At 36.9% G+C, this 22110-nt stretch overlaps 1 long non-coding RNA gene and 1 pseudogene across 1 annotated transcript; both read right to left on the minus strand.

Moving 5' to 3' along the window:
- Positions 1 to 677: 677 nt before the first annotated feature.
- LOC118353230 (uncharacterized) lies at positions 678 to 17657 on the minus strand. Its single transcript, XR_004811780.2, has 3 exons — positions 17619 to 17657; positions 14249 to 14314; positions 678 to 863 (listed from the first exon to the last, which is right to left on the minus strand). It is a non-coding gene; the product is annotated as an uncharacterized LOC118353230 (long non-coding RNA).
- Positions 17658 to 20458: 2801 nt separating this feature from the next.
- LOC112641424 (60S ribosomal protein L21-like) lies at positions 20459 to 21035 on the minus strand (annotated as a pseudogene).
- Positions 21036 to 22110: the final 1075 nt, after the last annotated feature.

Consider the following 22110-nt stretch of genomic DNA (forward strand, 5'->3'; position numbering starts at 1 on the left):
TGGGGGCTGGGGGGCTGGGGGCCCTGGGGGGCTGGGGGGCTGGGGGCCCTGGGGGGCTGGGGGGCTGGGGGACCTGGGGGTCTGGGGGTCTGGGGGTTGGGGGTCTGGGGGCCAGGGACCTGGGGGGCTGCGGGCCCGGGGGGCTGGAGGCCTGGGGGCTGGGGGGCCGGGGGCCAGGGAGCTGGGGGGCTGGGGGGCTGGGGGACCTGGGGGTCTGGGGGTCTGGGGGCCTGGGAGCTGGGGGGCCTGGGGGCCTGGGGGTCTGGGGACCTGGGCGTCTGGGGGTCTGGGGGCCGGGGGCCGGGGGGCGGGGGGCTGGCGCCGGTCCCCTCGCGGGTGCGGTCTCCGTGCTGCTGCGGGGCAGCCCCGGTGCCCAGCGCAGAGGCGGGGGCGGTTCCCAACCTAGAGGCCGGCACCGACTGAGAAAGGACCCCAAGGGCAAGGCCCACGGGCCTCCCAGGGACTGTGCATCCGCCCCGGGCTCTGGGAGCAGGGGGGCCGCCGGCGGGAGGGGCCTGGGGAGGGCGCCTCAGTCAGGGTCTAAAGGAAGAGCAGGAGGCCTCGTGGGTGACAGACGGGGCGGGGGGGGGAGGGGCAGCTCCAGGGCCGGCTTTGAAAGTTGCGTGACCTCGGGCGACGGCGGCGGGGGCTCTTGGCCGCCCCCACGTGTCCCTAAACCTGGACGGAGAAGCGAGGACGGCACGTGCGGCTCCTGCGGCTGCAGCCTGGCGGCACCACCCGGCGCCCGCCGCTCCCCTCGGCAGGGCCCTCGCCCTGGGCCCCGCACCGCTGGTGACGTGCAGGGCAGCAGCCTACCAACTGGCATCCACGCATGGATTCTCCGAAGTAATGAATGGACCTGACTGAAGTAAAAAAACAAGTTAGGGAACTACCCTTATAAAGCAGGATTGAGTGTCATTTCTTTGACGAGGACAGGAAAGAGAGAGAGAGCTCCAGAAATGGAAAAATGTTTAAATAAAAGTAAATAGACTTAGTGCCTGATCTCTATTTCCCAAAAATTAAAGGAAAAGAAATGAATAAGTCAAAGACGACTCCAAGATTTAATCCTTAAGTGACTGGGAACTCAATAGGGAGAGGAGATCTGATAAGAAGCGCTGATTTCGAATGGGAAGTATATGTTTGTTTTGGTATCTGTTAAGCTTACGGTGATGGAATCCATCCAAGAAGATAATGTTCATTGGCAACTAGTGACGGAGCTGGAACTTGGGTAAATGGACTTGAATGGTTGTTAGAAATATAAATATGTGACAACTGATGATGAGTTGCTGTAATTTGAATAGCCATTTGATCATTTTATGCACTTTAACCATTTCAAAAACAATAATCAGGGATGTCATAAAAATCCGAGTATTGTAGGGAATGTTTTTATCTCTTTGTCATTTAATCCTTACACCAAAACTTCCATCAGGTTCTTATTGTTATTAACTATCTTGTAAACATGAGGCACAGAGATGTGACTTGCCCAAGTTCATATAGCTACAGACAGAGAAAGGTCACATGTGGTTTCTGGATCCAGAGCCTGAACAGTAGGCACCATGCAATACCTACTGCAGATACAAAGGGTAAATATGCTCCAAACAGTCATAGTACGGAAATTAGTTGATTCTGCTACAACGGAAAGACTGAATAATTCAATTCAAAGTTGTCTGGAAACACCATGAAATAAAATCCGTAAGATAACTGGCAAATAACATAATGATAAAATTGATTTTCGTCTTCCAGAAAAAGGAAACACTTCATTTATTCAGTGCTTATTCATTAAGGAAAGCATATCTAAAGCAAGAGCGTAAATATGATCTATGTTTATGCAGATTTAATTTTTATGAACTTTAGCTTAGTTCTTCATATGTTTTCAGAGACCAAAACAATGGTTTTAACTTTGTACTGAGCTATATGCAAATTTTTGCAGTTACTGACTTAGAAGTATTTTTTAAAAACTATACATTTTTTAAAAACTATACTATACTTTCTTAAGATATCTCTATGAACTACAATTGAATAAATAGTAAATATGCTTTAAAAATAAAGATCTTTGTTTCTCAGATTAGTAGGAGTTTATCCATAGGATTTAGCAAAAACTAGAACAAACGTTATCAAAGATTAGATTTAGTTAGAAATTTAAATGTTTCTGGCACTGATAAAGTGAATAGTCAGGGTAACTTGGTAGAAATGTGCATGCTGCTTACAGAAATCACTTTTTTTAATGCCTAGAATAGCTAAGTTCTGTTTATCCTTGAGTAAATTAAAATAGAGACTGTAAGAGGTTAAGTGTGTATGTGTATGAGATAGTAGCCATCATCTTACCCTCACTGGATTTAATACTAAGAGCTATTGGCCTTAATTCTAAGGAACTTCTGCCCCTAATCCTGGACTGTAGGGCAGATTAAAAAAAGAAAAAACAAAATACACTGTTAGGTAATTAGAAATTTTTTTTTTTACCCTACCATCTCTGTGGAGCTTCCAGATTAAAAATATTAGACTTACCAAAATCACTTTTTAATATTTTGAGTTAATATCAGTTTCTCCTATTAAAGAAAAATTATCTACTTCTACAGTAGCAGTGTGGAAATATTTAGGTCATTATATATCTTCTCGGGTTAAACAAGAGGGCATTATACAGTGTTTAATTAATAATTAATCTTTATCCAAAGCTTAATAGTCCAGGGGGAAAATATACTAACCAGGAAACTGAGCCATGACATAACTGCAAAACTTCTTTGCCCACCTTGCCCGAATCGTCACTATGTCCTGCTAAGTCCACTTCCTAAAAACCAACATGAAAAATATTTGTTCCTACTTCCCAACTACCCACCAAGTGACATAACACACTACTATAATGCAGGCCCTCATTATGTTTTACTTATGATTATCTTATTTTAAAAGTTATTTTCATGGGGCACCTGGGTGTCTCAGTTAAGTGTCTCTTGATTTCGGCTCAGGTCATGATCTCAGGATTAGGAGATCAAGGCCCACCTTGCACTCCTGGCTGGGCTTGGAGCCTGCTTAAGGTTCCCTTTCTTTCTCTCCCTTGGCCCCTCCCCACCTCACAGGTGCTCACTCTCTTTCTCTCTCTCAACAACAAAAAAAAGAAGTTATTTATACTAATATATTTATTTGGGATTATTATGCCTATTATTTAATATAATGTCTAAAACAAAAATAGGGGGCAGCCCCAGTGGCCCAGCGGTTTAGCGCTGCCTTCAGCCCAGGGCATGATCCGGGAGTCCCGGGATCGAGTCCCACATTGGGCTCCCTGCACAGAGCCTGTTTCTCCCTCTGCCTGTGTCTCTGCCTCTCTCTCTCTCTCTCTCTCTCTCTGTCTCTCACAAATAAATAAATAAAATCTTAAAAAAAATAAAATAAAAATAAAACAAAAATAAGAAACCTCTTCATCTAATCTCCAGAAGATATAACCAGTTTCATAATCTTATACCCATTTTCAACATAAGCACAAATATATATGTATGAGCATTCATATTTTACAAAAATCAATTCACGCTTTATTCACTGTTTTCTATTCTATTATATGCGTGCATACATGGGCGCCTACATGCATGTGTGGGTTGTTAATATTAGACTGTAATTTTTTTATGGTCTTTGGATAATACTTTGTGTTCAATACCTCAGTGTTGAAAAATTAATTTAAAACAAAGTAATACCAATAATGTTAAAAAAAAAAACTTCTAAAACTTCACATAAAATTTTGAGTGGATAACTTCTGATAGGCCATTTTTCCACTTTACTATGTGGGCTTCTAAGAATCAACTGATAAAAGACAACTTTTTACTTCCTATGACATATATATAGTGTGTGTGTGTTTAAAGATTCTATTTATTTATTCATAAGAGATGCAGACAGGGGCAGAGACAGGCAGAGGAAGAAGCAGACTCCCTGTGGGGAGCCCGATGTGGGACTCGATCTCAGGACCCTGGGATCACGCCCTGAGTCGAAGGCAGACACTCACCCACTGAGCCACCCAGGCATCCCTATAACATATATATTGCAATCCCATTTTCCTATTTAGATATTCCTTAATAAATTTAAAACTATTGGCTTATTTCTGAAAGTTATTATATCCTCACAAAACAGATAATTTAGCAAATTGGATTTTGGGGAACTGTTAAGGCAAATAACCAAAATGTGCATAAATTAAAATAAGCTATTCGGCATGCCAGATTTACATTCTGTGGTATTATAAGATCATAAAAGAAAATATACTTTAAAATACTTTTGGGGGAGAAGGATATGCACTAATTAACATCCTTTAACATGGAATATAGTTTTTGTTGAAAACCAAAGGGGGACCATTACTGGTTGTCGTGGTTGGACCTGGGTAGAAACCAGGGTCAGGGCCAGTGATATTTTCTTAAGTGTCCATGATATGTTTCAGATAGGACAGTTCCCAGAAAACTAAATATCTAAGGACTGATAATATGAAGCTTTCTACTTTCATCCACCTGATGATGTACAATAATACTATGTGCATATTATGTACAATATTAAAATTCTTCAATATTATAAATACAGGCAAAGTTTGAAGATATTGCAGGTTTGGTTTCAGACCACCACAATGAAGCAACTATTACAATAAAGTGAGTTGATTTTCTTGTTTCCCAGAACATAAAAAGCTAGATTTACACTGTACTGTAGTCTAAGTGTGCAATTGTCTAAAACTTAATGTACATTTCTTAATTTAAAAATATTTTATTGGGCAGCCCCGGTGGCACAGTGGCTTGGCGCTGCCTGCAGCCCAGGGTGTGATCCTGGAGTCCCAAGATCGAGTCCCACGTCGGGCTCCCAGCATGGAGCCTGCTTCTCCCTCTGCCTGTGTCTCTGCCTCTGTGTGTGTGTGTGTGTGTGTGTGTGTCTCATGAGTAAATAAATAAAATCTTTAAAAATATATATTTTATTGATAAAAAAAAATGCTAACATCATCTGAGTCATTGTTGGTGAGCTGTAACCGTTTTGCTGGTGGAAGATCTTGCCTTGATGCTGATGGCCACTCACTGACCAAGGTGGCAGTTGCTGAAAGCTGGGGCGGGGTGGGAGGAGGCCGTGGCAATTTCTTAAGACAACAATGAGATTTGACACATGGATGGATTCTTCCTCTTACAAATGATTTCTCTGTAGCATGTGCTCACTTTGATAGCGTTTTACCCACAGTAGAACTTCTTTCAAACTTGTAGTGCATCCTCTCCCACCCTGGCGCTTCTTCACCCACTAAGCTCACGTAATGTTCTTAACCCCGCGCTGCCATTTCTGCAATCATTACAGCGTCTTCACCAGGAATAGACTGTATCTCAAGAAATGACTTTCTTTGCTCACTCATAAGAAACAAAATCTCATCCATTAAAGTTTTATCATGAGATTGCGTCCCCCTCTGCAGGCTCCACTTCTGGTTCTAGGTCTCTGTATTCCCACCGTCTGCAGCCACCTCCTCCACTGAAGTCTGGAAACCCTCAGAGTCCTCCATGAGGGCTGCAATTAACCTCTTCCAAACACTGTGACACGTTGCTATTTTGACCTCTTTTCATAATCACAAATGTTGTCAATGGAATCTAGAATGGTGAATCTTTTCTGGAAGCTTCCCAGATCCATAAGTGGAATCTGCATGGTAGCTACAGCTTTGCAAAATGTATTTCTTAAATAAGGAGACTTGAAAGTCAAAATTACTCCTGTATCCACGGGTTGCAGGGTAGATGTGTTGGCAGGCAGGGAAACAACGTTCCTCTTTCAGTCCATCTCGCTCAGGGTTCTTGGGCGACCAGGTGCATTATCAATGAGCCGGCATATTTTGAAAGGAATCTCTTCTTCTGAGTTGTAGGTCTCAACAATGAATTTAAAGTATTCAGGAAACCATGTTGTAAACAGATGTGCTGTGATCCAGACCTTATATTTTTTCGTTTGCAGAGCACAGGCCAAGTAGATTTAACATAATTCTTAAAGGTCCTAGGAGTTTTGAAATGGCAAATGAGCATCAACTTCAACTGCAAGGCACCAGCTGCCTCGGCCCCTAACAAGAGAGTCAATCTGTCCTTGGAAGCTTTGAAGTCAGGCGTTGACTTCCCTTCTCTAGCTGTGAAAGTCCTGGATGGCATCTTCCAATAGAAGCAGTTTTGTCTATCTTGAAAAATCTATTGTTCGGTGTCACCACCTTCATTAATGCTCTGGGCTACATCTTCTGGACAACTTGCTGCAGCTTCTAGACAGCACTTGCTGCTTCTTTTTGCACTTTTATGTTACAGAGACGGCTTCTTTCCTTAAACCTCATGAACCAGCCTCTGCTGGCTTCAAACCCTTCTTCTGCAGCATCCTCACCTCTCTCCGCCACACAGATTGAAGAGCCAGGACCTTGCTCTGAATTAGGCTCTGGTTTGAGAAAGTGTTGTGGCTGCTTTGATCTATGCAGATGACTAAAATGTTGTCCATCTCAGCAATACGGCTGTTGGCTTTCTCGTCATTCATGTGTGCACTGGAGTAGCACTTTTAATTTCCTTCATGAACTTTTCCTTTGTATTCACACTTGGGTAACTGTTTGGCACAAGAGGCTTAGCTTTTGGCCAATCTCAGCTTTCAACACATCTTCCTCACTAAGTTTAATCATTTCTCACTTTTGATTTAAAGTGAAAGATATGCAACTTTTTCTTTCACTCAAACTCTTGGAGGTCATTGTAGAGTTACTAATTGGCCTGATTTTATTTATTTATTTTTATTATTATTATTTTTTTTATTTTAATATTATGTCTTGGGGAACACGGAGGCCCAGGGAGAGGGAGAGACGTGAGGGAACAGCCAGTCTGTGGAATAGTCTGAACACACTCATGTACTGGTGGAGCTCGCCATTTCATACGGGCACAATTTGTGGTGTCGCAAAACAACTAGAATAGTTACTTCAAATCATCCTAATCAGATCGCTATAACAAATCACCATGACAAATACAATAATCATGAAAAAGTTTGAAATTTTGTTGGAATTACCAAAATGGGACACAGAGACAGAAAGTGAGTAAAAGCTGTTGGAAGAAAAGGTGCCGATAGACTTGCTCAGTTCAGGGTTGGCACAAAACTTCAATTTGTAAAAAAAAAAAAAAAAAAAAAAAAAATGCAGTATCTGCAAAGTACAATAAAACAAGGTCTGCCTGCAAGTGCATCTCTACAAAGCACTTCCAAATCTCTACACTGTTCAGCCCCAGGCAAAGTCACAGTGACCTCAGTAGTCCTATTTACGTAACAATGTCTCTGCTTCCCCAACTGATGTCTAGAAAAAGTGGCCCATTCCTACTGTTTCAGTTCTCAGCCTCCTTTCCTTTTTTGTGAGTTGTCTCCAGTCAAAAGTCTACCCTACTCAACTCACAAAATGCTTTGAAAAATAACCAGAGAGAATCCTCAAATTCTCCAGATATGTTCCACAGCCTTTCTTTTGTTTGTTTCCTTATTTTATATGGCACTCTATGAGCCTGGTATAGGCTCATACCTATGGCCCCTTCATCATCAGATTTGCTTACTTAACATTCTCCTGTGCTCAACAGTTTGGCCTTTATCCTTCTTTTCTTTTTTCTTTTCTTTTCTTTTCTTTTCTTTTCTTTTCTTTTCTTTTCTTTTCTTTTCTTTTCTTTTCTTTTCTTTTCTTTTTTCTTTTCTTTTCTTTTCTTTTTTTTCTTTTCTTTTCTTTCCTTTCTTTTCTTTTCTTTTCTCTTTTCTTTTTTCTTTTCTTTTCTTTTCTTTTCTTTTCTTTTCTTTTCTTTTCTTTTCTTTTCTCTTTGTACACTTCTTTTAATAGCTCCCTCAATCTCATAGCATGTGAAATCACACTCTACACCAAGGGTTCAAATCTACAGTCTACTTCCATTCAGAGTCCCTGTCACCCATTTCTAATCACTTGTTTGCTGAATATTTCTGTTTGGACATCTTACTATCCTAGAAAGCACAGCCTATGTTCAAATATTTATTGTCTTAATCACACCTCCTCTCTCCATCCCAGCCTCCTTCACTCTCTCACTGCCTGTACAATAAAGTCTAACTTCTCTAGCCTATCATTTTCAAGTAAACTTCCATCCTTATTGCAATGTTTATCCTTATTCCATTCTTCTGCTTACTCATCTTTCTAATAGTTATGTAAGCTTCATTTCACTTGGACATTCACTTAGTGCCCCCCAAGAAATTTTGTGATTCTCTTTCTCTTTTCCGTATACCATTCCAATTACTTATAATTTTCTCCTAGTTCCTGACTTACCTAAAACTATTCATTCTCAAAGAACATCTTAAGTCTCCAAATAAGTGCCTCTATTATGCTATCAAACTCTATATATCTCTTTAGTATCATTTATCACAATCCTTAATTACCAAATTTGTATTTATGAATATGTGCATTCATATTTATGAATTTATGACTCATATATGTAATATATATAATTTTATATATAACCTACATATAAAATCTATGTTTTGGAAGACCAGAAAGACCAGTATAATTTAAGCTTTCCTTTACCAAGATACATATCAGGAAATAATTCTCACTGACTCTCATTTTTGTGAATGTCTTGTGAATAGAAGTGTCCTAAAATGACCCTCTAATTAATTACATTTCTGTGTAATTCCCTCCTTGTGAGTGTGAGAGAAAACATTGACTCATTTCTAGGTAACAGAAGATAGCAAAAGCAATGGAATACTCATGCCTCGCCTAGATTGTGTTATACGGTAAAGATGATGGAATAGTCATTCCCATGATTATGTGTAAGACTCTATCATAGCACACTAGACTCAGAGACTCCTGCATGCTTTATAAAAGTTAGCCACCGTGGGGGTGCCTGGGTGGCTCAGTCAGTTAATTCTGACTCTTGATTTTGGCTCAGGTCATGATCTCGGGGTCATGAGATCGAGCCCTGCACTGGGCTCTGTGCTGGACATGGAGCCTGCTTAAGATTCTTTCTCTCCCTCTTTGCCTGTCTCCCTCTTCTTGCCTGCATGTGCATGTGCTCTCTCTCTCTCTCTCTCTCTCTCACTCTTATACCATAAGAATCTGATCTCGGCCAACAGCCAAATGGGCCTAAAAGAGAATCCTGAGATACAGAAAAGAACTTAACCTAGTTGACACTTTGAGACTTTACGCAGAGGATCTTGTTACCATGCGCAGACTCTTTACCTATGGGAACTATGAGATTATAAATATGTTTTACAAAAAATAAAAAAGTTTAAAAAAATAAATATGTTTTACTCCACTAAGTATGTGGTGATTTGTTGAAAAGCAATAGAAAACTAATACAGACACCAATGGCTTTTGTTCAGAACTATCTTGTCCAGAATGACTATTTGGCAAGTGACTCTGGAATAATAGTTTCTCTCTACAAATGAAGACAGAGTCATTTACTAATCAGTATAATGAATGTCTCCTCCTAGAGCAAAGGGCAAATTTGCTTACTGGCCATAGTAATAGATTCAAGGTCCCTAAGCCCAAGGTTCCTCAGCCATGATGCAAAGCCACTACCTAAGAAGCATCTACTTGTCTCCCTTCATGTCACCTCCATGAGACTTGGAATACGAGGAAAACTAACCCATATATGAAGATCCTTCTTGCTGTGCTGTTAAGTATAAAGACTTCCAAGAACAGGAGACTCATACCCTCTGCCATTATCCACAAAACTGGCAGGGTAACTTATTAGTTTGCACATAGGGTAAAATCTCAGAACCTTCACAGTTCTTGACAAGCTCTGCCTTATTCACTTTTGGATTTCCAACATCTATTATGAGGCTCACCATAATGCTTAACATATAGCAGGAGAGCAACATAAAACTTTTAAGGTGATAAATTAACTAATGAATCCGGTACAACTTCTATAATCTAAAGGAACTTTTCTCCATAAAATATTATGTCTTTTATAATCTGTGTAATTAACTTAAAATTCAATTTTATATAATCTTTATTAATAAATTTTAAATACATAAATTTTAGATTTAATTTTTTATTCCCCAATAAATCATATACTTTTTGAGAACATGGATTTTTCCCCTAATCTTTATATATAGTGGCCACAGAAGATAGCACTGAATAGATTATGGGTCTCTAATAAATGCACTCATTGATTTATTAAACTTGATTTTTAATATTGTCACACACAATTTCAGAAAACAGATCTTTCTACATCATTTGCAGCTCACCTCCTAACTAATATGCCCTTTTAAAAAAATTAATAAAAGGCGATCACTAGCTATTTGAATAATATTCAACTTTTTAAATAAAAAGACTTCTGGTGGTAAGCAATTTCTTTGGAAATATTTAGATTATCAATATGAGTGTTATTAATAATATCCTCACACTTACCTATGGCATACAGGCCTAGGATACTATGTTCTCAAGAAGGCTAATTTGAGAATGTTATTATGTTAGAATAAATTATACAAAATTATTTTTCTCCTTTTGTATGTGTTGAATGACATTCACATGAAGTATCTAATAGTCACTAGGTAGGATAGGTAATTTGCTATGAATGAGGAAGGTAAAACATATGAGTCACACACACACACACACACACACACACACATGAAAGACTACTACTAAAAGTAGGTGTGTCAGGCCATAGCCCAGAGAATCTTTAGGTATGATGTCTGTTTTATGAGCCATATGAAGTAAAGGAGAAACCATGGAAATCTTAACTGCAAAGTTAGAGAAGTATATACTTTGGGCTTAAAATATAGTCTCCAAGTCTCTTTAGTTGGGCAAAATAAGCTCTCTTGGAATTTGTTAATGGTCTTGGTATTTTCTATCTTCATCTCAAGACTTCAGTTTAATTTGGAATCCCCTGAGATGAAGCTGAGAAGGAAAATTTGTTTCAGTATGCACCTGTATCTAAAGAAAATGCTCATCAGGTAAGAGACAGCTTAAGTGTAGCAATTTATCTAATTTGAAAGTTTCCTCCAGTAAGTGCCTTTGTCATTTTACACCTGATGCTTAAAATTCAAAATGGCAGTTGCAGCAGCAGCTCAAACCTACTAGAAAAATGAGAACCTGGACAGCTCTACCCTAACAGTCCAACACTTCTATCCTAAAAGTATCCAATGACTGACTTCAGGAGGCATTTGAATCCCCTGAAATTTTGTGTATGTGTTTATTTTGTATTATGAGCATATTTTTTTAGGGAAAGTTTTTATAGGTTTGATCAGACTCTCATGGTTTAAGGAAAGGAATTGAGATTATAAGCACAGACTGGCTATCCTAGAATCTGGATTAGAAGGCGACTAAATTTAAGGACATTTTGAAATGAATGAATAATTTTCATTCTTGTTACAAAACAGTATGTAACTTATTATATCATTTCGCACTGAGGAAAACTTTCTTATAAATCTAGTTATTTAATCAACAGGAATGTGTCCATTCACAAATCCTTTCCTATGACCACATACTAGATTTTATTAATAATAACTGGACCATCTCCAAAATCTTGATTTCAAGCATTGAATTCTTTCACTGATCCTCTAAGCACACCAACTACACTGCCTACACTCTAAAGACTCTTCAATTTCTTCGGGGTCTCCAATGTGCATATTCCCTCTCATCTCTCACCTCATGTTCATGCTTCCCTTTGTAATCAATTTAAATTTCATGACTCATTATTATAACCATTTCTGTGCACATTCCCACAACTACTTTGCTCATTTCTCTAATAATTTATATTTACTTGACCAAAGCCTCACCCCTGAAGATACTAAAGCTCAAGATGCCTGGTTCAAGTATGGATTGTTTATAAGATATCTCAGGCCCACTGTTGCACCTGTGCATGATCCTGTTTTCCATCACCTTTCACCTAACCCAATAGCTTGTTCTTAAAATCTTCACTTTCTCTCCTGCATCATGGTTTTCCATATTTATCAGGCAATATTTATAACTGTATAGATGTGCCTTAGAGTAAGATTGGGGATTTTTCAGTAGAAATATATTTAGGATAGGGCAGAGGAAAAGAAGAGTGCATTTGTAAAGGGTATTTTCAATAGAGATGCATTAGTAGTATATCACAGAATATAAGCTGGGTCAGAAGGGAAAGACAAAGAAGGATCTTGTGCAGTGGAAAAGTGATGAAATCAATGGGTCTCTACTCTTAATGGAGGTCAAAGAATTATTGGATACTGTAAAAATGGGGATGAGCTGGAAGTTGCTGGCCATAGTATAGAATGACTAAAATTGAGACATGAGCTGGGATATAATTATTTTTAATGGGAATATCTTGAGTAGTGAAGAAGTGGAGTAGAAGAAAAGCGACTGAAGGGGTCAGAGTTTTGGTGAATAATTAACAGGGTTATAGAAGACACTAAAAATCAAGGCAAGAGTAATGATGGAAAGAAATGCAAAAAGCCTTCCACAAATGTGGCATGAAGGTGGGAACTGACATAGAAATAAGCTAATGACATTAACAAGAAGAGTTCAGACTGGAGCTTGGTCTCATAGCATGCACTTCAGAGATATTGAGATAATGTGGGAGAGAAAGGAGAATTTGTTTGGAAAAACAACAAATGGAAGCACAGAGGACACCACTCCCCATAAGACCTGAAGTCACATGAGAGCGAGAAGGAAAAATGTCTCCACTTGACAGAACTGTAGGGGAGGTGTGTCCTCAGTGAACAGCTGAATTTCCAGAAGAAAAAGAATTAGAAGGGATATTCAAAAGTAGGTTGACAAAGACAAGGTTACTAGTCCTCCACAGATCTCAAGGGGCTCTGGGAGTTAAAGTGTCATGAAATCCTTGGGTCATCTATTAAAATGAGCTGTTCTAAGTGGATATTAAAATTATCCCTCGTTTATATTCACCAGCCCCAGGAATATAATCTAGTCTTTTTAGTGCATTCATAAGCCATTTAATAATTTTACCTGATTAAATATATTTATGTTTGAATCCCAGCCAAGAGAGTGAATCAGAACTTACTCATTTGTGTGATAACACACTTACAGGGAAAAATAGAGCTGTACTGTGTGTTGTACTGTTGAATTTATCCTTTATAGATTTATAGATTTATAGATTCAACTTGAACTAATTAAATTTCTATCCAATCTGAATAGCAAATCCAAAATATCACGATAAAAAATATAGTAAAGGTTTTGCAGACTTGCTTTTGTCTTGAATTATTTATTACCAGTCACTTAATGATAAAATTGAATCAAAAACAAATTTTTCATTGTTTCAAAGAACCTACTTAGCATTCCATCTACCAAAAACCTGTTTTATAATTGATACTCAGCCCTAGGAATCAAGAGTACCTATACAAGGGAATGTGTAATTACCAGTTTATATTCTTTTTACAACTGAAAAGTCATTTGTGAAATTCCTTAATGCCAGAAAGTGCATGATGAATAAAGAATTGGAATAAAGGTGATGGTATCTGCTTACAGGATTGTGTCATTGCATTGTGGTAACCTTATGGCCATCTTCCTGCAATAGTGTGTATCTGTCAAGGGACTTTAAGATTCAGCTGGTAGGCTGCCTTCTGGAAATTTTACAGTTGAAGAAGGATAACAAAACTATGTCACTAAACAAAAGAAAGTATTCTCAATTTGTTTTGGTGGAGACAAAAAATAACCTATTAATTTTATGTTTATTTTTAGTTAGAACATTTCCCATAGCCAGTGCCAACTTTGATTCACCTAGAGAATGAGCATATAAAAAAATAAGGGCAAGAATAGTTAATAATTGCATAGTAGCAATAGAAAACTGTATTAATATCTTCTCTAAGGGAGGCATTATTATCTCCTCTATTTTACACATGAGGATCAAGAAGGTTAAAGAAATTAAATTATTTGTTCGAAACCTTAATAGCCAGTAACAAGCTTTTCTGATGCTACGCCTTCACATATCACAAGAACATACTGTTTATACATCTCACCCTAGGGTGTTTCTAAAGCCATTTATTTAAAATATTAATATGGTACTTGAAAATAAGAGGCTAAGTGTGAGAGATAAAGAAATGAGAGATTACAAAAAAAGGAAAAGTGAACATTACACAAAAAGGTTTGTCAACACTGAGAGAAGCTTGAAGAATGCATGCCTGGGAAAACAGATTGGTTCAGTCTGAAAGCTATGCAAAGAGAACTGGAGCTTAAAAGGATTTAGTGGGATAAAGAAGTTTAGTGGAATAATGTGGAGAAGAAACATAAAGAATAGCAAGAAGAAGCCAAAAGCTTTCTTTATTGTGTCAGTTTTCATTTTTGACTGTGGAAAATCAAGGATATGCTATGCTGACTCACCTGGCGTGTGGGCTGACTTCTCTTTGGAATGCCCAGAACCGACCCTCTGACTTTTGGCCTTCAATCCTGGAAAGACAATTAAAAACCCTTAACTGGAGTTTTCCATTTTTTGACTGGGCATTTCATGTTTTTAATGGATTGAGCTGGAATAGAGCCAGGTAATTTCCAAATGACAAGTTATTTCCCTAGAAGAGAAATAATTTATTCCGAGGAGAGGGCCTGGCAAGTATGAATCTTAACAGTGGAACCATTTTTCTTTTTTAAAATTGTCTTCCAAAATGAGTTTTAGGGTTGAGAGGTTACTTTTCAAGTTTTTTTTAAAGTAACACAAGTCGGAAAAACAAATAATTTATATTGCTGGTTATAAAAACATGTTTTTAAATATATAGCTATCCATTAGCTCAGCTTAAACTAAAAATAATTAAAACAAGTATAGAAAACATATTAATAAACAATACTAGGTACCTATCTTGATATTAAGAGGAATATATATTTTAAAAGACTTACATCTGAAAAGTATCAAACTTTGAATTAAATCATTGGCAATAAATCTGTAGCAGCTTGAATCATGGAAGAACTAATGTTCGAATTACTAGTAAATAAGAGTGTTATGAAGAGGGAGGGGACCTTTTGTAAAGTATAGTGTTCAGGGCAACATTATTATTGCAATCAACTGTTCAGAAAGACCACAGTTCAGTTTAAGAAACAAACAAGGATAGGGAAAAAGAGAGAGAGAGAGAAGTAAACCATAAACAGACTTAACTATAGAGAATGAACTGATGGTTGCTGGAGGGGGGTGGGTTAAATAGAGGATGGGGATAATGGAGAGCACCTCCGATGAGCACTTGGTATTATATGCTAAGTGTTGAATCATTAAACCATATACCTTAAACTAATAGTACACTGTATGTTAACTAACTGGAATTTAAATAAAAAGTGAAGAATAAATAAATAAATACAAGTATAGTTGAACACGATGGGCCTGGGGTAGATCACTGTTCACTTATATTTATTTTTCATTCTTAATACTTGAGAGTATACTTATTTTCCTGGTTTATTTTCTTGATATAGCAAATGGCATTTCCCGAAGGTTTATCTTATATAACAGTTTTTGCTTTATTCATCAAGATTTATAATAGAGAAAAGAATACTTTTACATCCATGAAGTCTCACTGCCCAGGTAAACTCCTTAACAAAGTTCTGTTGGAGTGATTTGCTTTTTTGTGACCCCAAACCCGTGCATGAGATATTAGTAAAGTATAATTCTAATTAGTAAAGTGTAATATTCTAAACTGAAAAGATGCAAATGGTTCAGAACTATTTGTTTTACCTTCTAAACAATTACCTAGAATGAATTAAACAAATATATTGTTTAATGCAAACAAGTAAGTAGTTGATTGATCATTTTTTACACCAGGTAAGCTACCGCACGAAGTTGGGACAGTGGTTTTTTTGTCTGTTGTTTTTTTTTCTTTTTGACCTACCGAGCATCTGCAACTTTACTTTGTATCATATTCTCCAAAATACTTAATTAGACTTTTGGACCACTACTTAGGAAGCAGGTAAAAACCTGCCTTCATGCAGTGGTGCTTTTATCAGTTTCATTTCCTATATTGGGGATATCTAGGAAGTTCATGTATTTGTACTTTTTCCAAAACTGCTTCAGAATATAGAATACAATTGCTTTGCACAAGAAGCACTGACTGAATGGTTTGTTTTTGCTGTTGCCTGAAAGCCAGTTTTACTCTTTCCCTGGAAAAACTTAAAGATCTGAAGTAACTGCAAAAATCTCTTTTGAAGTTGGTCAGAGTTCTGAGCTGAAGTAAATTCTCCTGGGAAAAGACCAAAACACAAAACCTTCCAAATAATTTCTAGAATTGTTTTTGCTCTATCATATGTTCAGCATCCAAAATTTTATCAAATTTTTAAAGATATTGTTGATATAGAGATACTTTTGAAAAATTTATCAATTTGTACACCTATTAAATAGCTACTGGGACCAAGTATTCATTAAAATATTTAGAAGGCCCAAACTTTGAAGGTTATTAATATTTGAGTATAGCTGTTCTGCCATTTACACAGTAAACCACAATCTTTGATAATCTTTGACATATTGCCAACTAGTATGTACTCTGTAAATTACTTCAACATGTTCACCTAAAACATCCATTTAACTGGAACTGTTGTAACATAGACAATACTTAGCACTATGCAAAGTAAAATCAGCTTTTTTTCTTTACTGTTTTTCTGTAGAGAGAGTCATTAATTTATATTATTGGTTGGTACAATCATATTGGTTGATGAAATTATAGTTCCTCTCATATTTCCCTTCATTGTGAATCTTGAGCTATTACATTAATTGCCTTTTAAATAGAAGTAATAATTGTTTTCCCATTTTTATCATGATACCTCTTCTCTTTCTTTTTTTACTTTTTTTTTTTTTATCTTGGCCCGTTTTGCATTTTGACTTTAGGTGAATAAATACAAGAAACAGCCTAAATGGAAACATTAATTTGATGATAATGTCTTCTAGGTGTAGATCTTTCTGCTCTGTTGGAAAGAAAGTAAATATTAAAGGCAATGGACACTCAAAAATACTGTTTCATCATTCTGTTTGAACCCTCGAGGTACTAAAGGTAAGATACCAAGGGGAAAAGATTGGAATCAAAATGTACAAGTGACTGTACATATTTGATGTCACTTTGTTCTTTGGAATTTCTGCTTATTGTCAGAGAAAGCAAATTCTTTCAAGGCATGAAAATTGAGTTTTATTTTGTGATATTGTTTTAGTGGGGATTCTTTTAACAAAGTATCCAAGACTTTCAAACTATTGAAGTTGCCTTAAAAAGCAATAGGGTTTATCCTGGGGCCAACAGGTAAAAATCTATAAAGACAGGCTAAAAAAGATTAAGTGCTCCCTTGGGAAGAACATAATTAAGAAAGATTTCACTGAAATACACAGAACTGAACATGATAGAAATAATGTCAAGCAGACTATTTTCCACTTAAAGAAGATAACAAGATGAGGGTTCAGGAATGGGACTGGGGGAAAGAGGAAATTCAAGGCAGATGTCAGGAAGTACTTTTTCATAAAATGGACCACAAGTACTGGGGGAAGAAGTCTGAATGGAAAAACTAAAGGTAGAGTGAAATCATTGGCTGTAGTGGTTGAAGAAACTTGAATACATGTTTTAAATGTGGAATATAAAATAAGAGAATACAGAATTATTTTTACAGTTTGACATGCTTATTTTTAACTTCAATTAAACAGGTCAAAATAAACAGTCATGCAAATCAAACTAGATATAAATCATTAAAAAGAAAAAAAAAAAGGCCTTACTAGTTTTACTAAATAAATTCCTTGACCTACCCCCTGTAAGTCACTAACTCCAACTAATTCCAAAGTGACTTTAGAATTGACATTGTCCTTTTTATTCCAAATGATTATGACAGGACCTCTCATCAGGCACCAATGTTCTATCTCTGAGTTTTCTTGAATATAATCACTTTACTTAAAGTCATAGAATCATACACTTTTGAGACTTGCCAGTATCATAAAAATCTTTGTATTTAATTCTTTATGCTCTTTATTTAATTTTTTTATAGAAATTAAATTAATAAAAGTTAAACTGCAGTTTCCAAACTGCAGTGTCCAAAATCAGAACTTCTAACACCTTTTCATAATTTCATGTCCTAGGGGAACTCAGAAACAACATGTCCAAGACTCTTTTCTTCCTTCTGTTTCTAAACTGTATTGATATATTTTGCATATTTCTATCCCCAGACCCAGAATCATCAGTTATTCTTGGAAACCCTTCTTCTTTTTAGTGTGGAAGAGGTTTTTTTTTCTTTTTATAATTAATATACAATGTTAATTTAGTTTCAAGTGTACAGCATATTGATCCAGCAATTCTATGCATTACTGAGTGCTCACCTGATAAGTGTAGTCACCATCTGTTATATACAACATGATTACAATATTATTGACTATATTTCTTATGCTGCACTTTGGGGAATAACTTTTGCAAAACATAATCTTGGCTTTGTTATTAGGCAGAATTAGAAACTACTTAATTTAAAAGATTGTGAGCTCCTGCTGGACTCCATTTCATAATACCATGCAATCATTTTGATTTTGAAATCACATTTCTTGTATCTTATGGGTTCCTGACAATATTAACAAAATTATTTATATGCTTTTTTCTCAGCACACACACAAAATTTTCAAATAAAAATATCAATATTGCAACCTACAATGAGTCTTAGGCTGCTTTAATTTTTAGAATAGACTCTATTAAGTATGAGATTCCCAATCTAAATTCTGAAAAGCATCAGAAGTAGTTATTTTCTCCATGCAGTATGTCAGCAACTTGAAAAACACATTTTCCAGTTGGCTTTCTACTTTTAGGAAATTTCTTCCATTGAATTTTCCTTTCTAATTCCATTTTACTTTTTGAATATTTAGAATGGTTTATTATTTCAAAGTCAATATTATATAAAACATAATAGAGAAATATTCCCATCCTGCCTTCTCTCCCATGCTCTCCTTTCACAAAGATAATGATTTATTAATGTTCCTCTTTCTAATTAAATGTTGCTATTTGCAAACTTGTGGTTTGCATTATGGTAACTCTACCTATCCAATTGTGAAAACCTAGAACCAGAGAATCATTTTTTTTTACTTGTTTAAAAACTTCTTCTCATAGATTTTTAAAATCTTTTCTCTCATCTTAAAAAAAAGGGGCGGGGGGCAGCCCTGGTGGCTCAGCGGTTTAGTGCTGCCTTCAGCCCAGGGCATGATCCTGGAGACCCGGAATGGAGTCCCATGTCGGGCTCCCTGTATGGAGCCTGCTTCTCCCTCTGCCTGTGTCTCTGCCTCTGTGTGTGTGTGTCTCTCTCTCATGAATAAATAAATAAAATCTTCTTAAAAAATCAAATAAAATCTTTTTTCTCCACAATTTATGCAATAGTGGTTTTTTTTACATCTAACAGTCATCAAACTATGACCCTACCAACAATCATTTCTCCCTCCAAAGTATCATCCACAGAACCCAAAGTCATTTTTATTTAAATACATACCATGATTCTTTCATTGATTCCATATTGCCTCCAGAGCCAAGATTTAAATTCAGATTTTCACTGAAAAAATAAATTCTTTTTCTATTATAGATATTTGCCTAAGTCCAAGATGTCTATTTTTAAATTAATTAATTGATTTTTATTTGAATTTTGGTAGTTAACATACAATGCAATATTAATTTCTGGAGTAGAATTTGGCGGTACATCACTTACATATAATAATACCCAGTGCTCATCACAGCAAGTGCCCTCTTTAACACCCATCACCATCTAGCCCATTCCCCATCTACCTCCCTCCATCAACTCTCTGGTTGTTCTCTTGTTAAAACTCTCTTACAGTTGTTTCCCTCCCTCTCTCTCTTTTTTTTTTCTTTTTCCCCTTTCCCTACATTCTGTTTTCTTTCTTAAATTCCACATATAAGTGAGATCATATGATATTTGTCTTTCTCTGACTTATTTCCCTCAGCATAATACACTCTAGCTCCATCCATGTCATTGCAAATGGCAAAATTTCATTCTTTTTATGGTTGAGTAATATCTATATATCTATATCTATCTATCTATCTATCTATCTATCTATCTATCTTTTTTTTTCTATCTATCTATCTCTCACATCTTCTTTATCCATTCATTAGTTGATGGACATTTGGGCTCTCTCCATAATTTGGCTACTGTTGATAATGCTGCCGTAAACATTAGGGTGCAACTACCCCCTTTGAATCTGTATTTTTGTATTCTTTGGGTCAATACCTAGTAGTGCAATTGCTGGATCATAGGGTAGCTCTATTTTTAACTTTTTGAGGAAATTCCATACTGTTTTTCACAGGGGTTGTATCAGTTTGCAGTCTCACCAACAGTGTGAGAGGGTTCCCCTTTCTCTACATCCTCATCAACACTTGTTTTCTCTGTTGTTAATTTTAGCCATTCTGACAGGTGTGAGGTGATATCTCATCATAGTTTTGATTTGTATTCCCCTGATGATGGGTGATGTTGACCATCTTTTCATGTGTCTGTTAGTCATCTGAATGTCTTTTGTGGAGAATGGTCTATTCATGTCTTCTGCTCATTTCTTTTTCTTTTTTTTTGCTTTAAATATTTTTTTTAAGTGAAAGGACACCAACCACACTCCTACTCAATTAAGAGAAACACTTTTACAATCCTGAGGTCTTTTATTTTCTTTACAGTTATCATGCCATGAATTCATAGGGAATGGGTTCCAGCAGTTCAGGCTCCTTTCCATTGGTTCTCACAAAGTGTGCTTCTCTGGGTGGGGCAGGCTGGCACTTCAGTTGGACCCAAGTACCTTTCTCTTTGGCTTCCTTCTTTTTCTGATCATTTTCCTTCACACGCTTCAGGAAGCTATCTCGGCTCTTTGAGTGTGTAATATGCTCAATGTGGACATTAATTGTCTTGGCAAGAATCTTGCCCTTAACTTGTTTGTTTACAACAATGCCAACAGCATGCTGAGTAACATTGTAGACCCTTCCAGTTTTGCCATGGTAACATTTGTGGGGCATTCCTTTTTGAACAGTGCCCATTCCCTTGAATGTCCACAATATCACCTTTCTTATAGATTCGCATGTATGTGGCCAAAGGAACAACTCCATGTTTTCTAAAAGGCCTAGAGAACATATAGCGGGTACCTCTCCTCTTTCCCTTTGTGTTGGTCATTTTGGCGAATTACTGGAAGATGGTGGTTCCGGCCGAAAGGCCTTCTGCTCATTTCTTAACTGGATTATTTATTTATTGGATGTTGAGTGTTATAAGTTCTTTGTAGATTTTGGATACTAATCCTTTATCAAATATATCATTTGCAAATATCTTCTCCCATTACATAGGCTAGATACCTTTTGGCTCTGTTGATTGTTTCATTTGCTGTGCAGAAGATTTTTACTTGATAAAGCTTGTATGGAACCACAAAAGACCTCAAATGGCCAAAGTAATTCTGAAAAAAGGAAAACAGAACTGAAGGATCATGATTCTGGATTTCAAGCTGTATTACAAATCTGTGATCATCAAGACAGTATGGTACTGGCATAAAAACAGACACATGAATCAATGGAACAGAATAGAGAACCCAGAAATGGACCCACAACTGTACTGCCAACTAGTCTTTGGCAAATCAGGAAAAAATAACCATTGGAAAAAAGACAGTGTCTTCAACAAAAGGTGTTGGGAAAACTGAACAGAAAAAGAATGAAACTGGACTTTCTAACACTATACACAAAAATTAATTCAAAATGAATAAAGATCTTAATATGAGTCAGGAAATGGTCAAAATCCTGGAAGAGAAACCTCTTTGACCTTGGCCATAGCAACTTCTTACTAGACATATCACCACAGGCAAAGGAAATAAAAGCAAAAATGAGCTAAAATGTCTTAATACCCAATGCATTTCTAAATCACCTTCCTTGCTACCAATTTTCTTGTGTGCAGAAAAAACTTTCATACTACATAAAAATCGCATAATATATTGTACAAGAATAAACATTGCCGTACAACAACAAAAATAACCTTTTATGAGCTTTAATAATGTTTTGAGTTGCGTAATACATATCTAATGATAAAATTAGCAAGCATAGCCCTAAATTTTTTAGCCACTGATCTACAGAATTTGCCTAAATCCCTATATAGCCCATTTGGGGTGGACCCATGAATTTGGGTTCTTAATCTAAGACCTTAAGCAACATTCAAAAAAATTGAGATTTCATGTAAAGGTGGAGATACATAATAGAATGCATGGATTCACACACACAAAAAACCCCACCTTCCTACAAACTCCT

This window comes from Canis lupus, chromosome 33, assembly GCF_003254725.2.
Source record: "Canis lupus dingo isolate Sandy chromosome 33, ASM325472v2, whole genome shotgun sequence".
In the NCBI taxonomy this organism is placed as follows: domain Eukaryota; kingdom Metazoa; phylum Chordata; class Mammalia; order Carnivora; family Canidae; genus Canis; species Canis lupus.